At 47.5% G+C, this 3,399-nt stretch overlaps 1 protein-coding gene across 6 annotated transcripts in view; it reads right to left on the bottom strand.

The window, feature by feature from the left end:
* C2CD5 (C2 calcium-dependent domain containing 5) overlaps positions 1-298 on the bottom strand; it is a 91,923-nt gene extending 91,625 nt beyond the window's left edge. For 5 of the 6 annotated variants that reach the window (XM_010855958.1, XM_010855961.1, XM_010855957.1 and 2 more), the window contains exon 1: positions 108-296. The gene's annotated coding sequence lies outside the window, so the exon portion shown is untranslated. Of the gene's footprint in view, positions 1-107 lie in introns of all 6 variants that reach the window. The other variant, XM_010855962.1, reaches the window with a different exon arrangement.
* Positions 299-3,399: the final 3,101 nt, after the last annotated feature.

Consider the following 3,399-nt stretch of genomic DNA (forward strand, 5'->3'; position numbering starts at 1 on the left):
GGGGAGGGCGGGAGCGCGCGGGGAACGGCGCGCGGCCGCGGGGACGCGCGGGGTAACTGACAGAGGAGGGCGCGCGGGGGCGCGCTGCGCCGCCTGGTGCTACTTACTCTTGGAGGAGAAAGGGGGCCTTCCGGTGCGGGAACTTAGGCCTCATTCCGGAGAGGCAGGCGGAGGAGTGGCCCCTATGGAGGCTTCTGCCCGAGCTCCACAGCGCTGGCAAGAGAAGCAGGAGCCAGTCGACATCCCGTTGAGCCGCTGCCGCCCCTACTAGTGTTTCTCCTCCCCCCAAAATGGCGGCTCCCGGGGCGGAGGAGGAGGCATCGATTGCTCGGCGCTCGGCCCACCTCGCAGAGGAGATGCGAAATTGACTGAGAGCAGATGAGAGGTGGGACGGACTTCGAGGAAGCGGAGGGCAGGGCAACTGGTGGAGCTCCGCATCATCCAGCGAGCGCGGGCTGTGAGTTGCAGCCCAGCTGCTTCCGGAGAGGAAACCGGTCTACCGGTCAAGGGAGGACCGCAGGTGCAGCTCCTAACCTCTCCGCGGGCCGTTACCTTCCCGGCAGCCAGCGCCGCGTTTCCAAAGGGCCAGGAGAGACCAGGCAGCAGCAGAGACGGATAGAGGAGCGGTTTCACTTTGCCTTTAACGACCATTTAGTAGTTCGTGAAATCAGCTTACCTGGTTTCTACCTGGAAGGGCTACAGTTTTTGTCTTATATGAAATAGAGTGAGAAATTTCAGGAACCTCTCGGGTAGTCGAGTAAGTATTGGAGTAAGATAGTCGAGTATTCTATAGTAACATTCTTTATTCAGTCATATACACGTGTACTGGGTTACAGATGTTAAGGTAGATTTTGGACGGAAAATTTTTGAAATCCAAAGGCACTTCTTGCAGGAATTTGCCTCGTACCCTTAGGTCATCGCAGGCTGGTTATGCTGGCCATAAATCGGGCCAATCAATCAGGAGATGAGTTGTTGGAAGAAAAAATAACGATTTTAATTGGAAAGTTAGCAGACTGAGAAGATGGCCGACTAAGGCCTCAAAAAGCTACCTCTGCTTAATCTCAATTCAGGCTCCTTTTATACAGTGGGAGAGGGGCCCACTCTGTTAGTGTTAGTCGCTCAGTCGTGTCTGACTCTTTGCGACCCCATGGAATGTAGCCGGCCAGGTTCCTCTGTCCATGGGATTCTCCAGGCAGGAATACTGGAGCGGGTAGCCATTCCCTTCTCCACAATATCTTCCCGAACTTGGGTCTCCCATATTGCAGGCATATTCTTTATGGGTCTGAGCCACCAGGGAAGTCCAAATCACTGAGCAGAACCAGTAACAGCTGCGGGTTGACAGTTGCTCCCTGCCAACTGCTTGGAGGAGGAGCCCATTGGGTGCTAACCAATGGCTATAAAGCTGAGCGGCTATAGCTTGCCCCTGCACTGACACTCTTATAACTTCTTGAAGGGAATTGCCCTCCAATCTTAGTTCATTTCAGTGTGGTTATGGCACCCCACTCCAGTACTCTTGCCTGGAAAATCCCATGGACGGAGGAGCCTGGTAGGCTGCAGTCCATGGGGTCGCTAAGAGTCGGACACGACTGAGCGACTTCACTTTCACTTTTCACTTTCATACATTGGAGAAGGAAATGGCAACCCACTCCAGTATTCTTGCCTGGAGAATCCCAGGGACAGAGGAGCCTAGTGGGCTGCCGTCTATGGGGTCGCACAGAGTCGGACACGACTGAAGCGACTTAGCAGCAGCGGCAGCAAACATCTACAGTTCTGCCGAATTTCAGGACCTCCTACCATTGGAAGTTGGGCTTTTCTGGTGGCTCAGATGGTAAAGAATCTGCTTACAATGCAGAAGAGACAGGTTCTATCCCTGGGTTGGAAAGATCCCCTGGAGAAGGAAATGGCAACCCACTCCAGTACTCTTGCCTGGAAAATCCCATGGACGGAGGAGCCTGGTAGGCTGCAGTCCATGGGGTCGCTAAGAGTCGGACACGACTGAGCGACTTCACTTTCACTTTTCACTTTCATACATTGGAGAAGGAAATGGCAACCCACTCCAGTATTCTTGCCTGGAGAATCCCAGGGACAGAGGAGCCTAGTGGGCTGCCGTCTATGGGGTCGCACAGAGTCGGACACGACTGAAGCGACTTAGCAGCAGGGGCAGCAAACATCTACGGTTCTGCCGAATTTCAGGACCTCCTACCATTGGAAGTTGGGCTTTTCTGGTGGCTCAGATGGTACAGAATCTGCTTACAATGCAGAAGACCTCGGTTCTATCCCTGGGTTGGAAAGATCCCCTGGAGAAGGAAATGGCAACCCACTCCAGTATTCTTGCCTGGAGAATCCCATGGACAGAGGAGCCTGGTGGTCTATATATAGTCAGGGGACTAAAAGAGTCAGACACGACTGAGCAACTAATACACACCCCATAGGAAATTATGTTCAGCTAATTGGACGTACCTGATTAAACAGTTTGAAGACTCGACCCAATTGTATATATACATAAACTTGCTAAAATCAAGCCTAATTTATAGGCTCAGACCATCAGAAAAAGAGAAATTGAAACACACACATGAGGTAACACAAATCACTCCATAAAAGTATCAAAAACAGCGTTAACGATGCATGGCATGTTAAATACCAGAATGAGCATTAGCAATTTCAGTAGAAATATTATACCACTGGGATTCATCAGGAGTGGAAAATTCCAGATGAAGATATCAAGATGATATTTTTAACTTTGAAAATACTCAACAAGATAGGCATCCAAATTGGAAGGCAAGAAGTAAAACTCAGTATTTACAGATGATGTGATACTGTATAAAGAAAGACTCCATGGAAAACATTGTTAGAACTAACATGAATTCTCTATAGTTGCAGGATACAAAATCAATATATAGAAACCTATTGCTTTCTTTAAAACTATCAGAGAAATTAAAATTCCATTTACAACTGTATCAAAAAGAATAAAGTATCTAGAAATAAATTTAACCAAAGAGATGAAAGACTTGTATACTGAAAACTGTTAAGACATTGATGAAAGAAGACACAAAATATTGAAGAATATTCCATGCTCATACTTTGGAAGAATTACTGTTGTTAAAATGTCCATATTACCAAAAGCATTGTATACATTCAATGCAATCCCTATCAAAGTTACAAAGCCATGTTCCACAGGACTAGAAGAAACAATTCTAAAATTTTTATGGAATCAAACAAACAAAAAAAACCCACAAATAGCCAAAGCAACCTTGAGAAAGAGGTATCACACTCCCCAATTTCAAACTATACTGCAAAGTTATAGAGTGATGTTGTCATAAACATAGGCACACAGATTAGTGGAACAGAATACAAAGCAATAAATTGACCCACAAGTGTATGGGCAATTTCCATAAAGGA

The sequence above is a fragment of the Bison bison genome, unplaced genomic scaffold, assembly GCF_000754665.1.
Source record: "Bison bison bison isolate TAMUID 2011002044 unplaced genomic scaffold, Bison_UMD1.0 scf7180017864370, whole genome shotgun sequence".
NCBI lineage: Eukaryota > Metazoa > Chordata > Mammalia > Artiodactyla > Bovidae > Bison > Bison bison.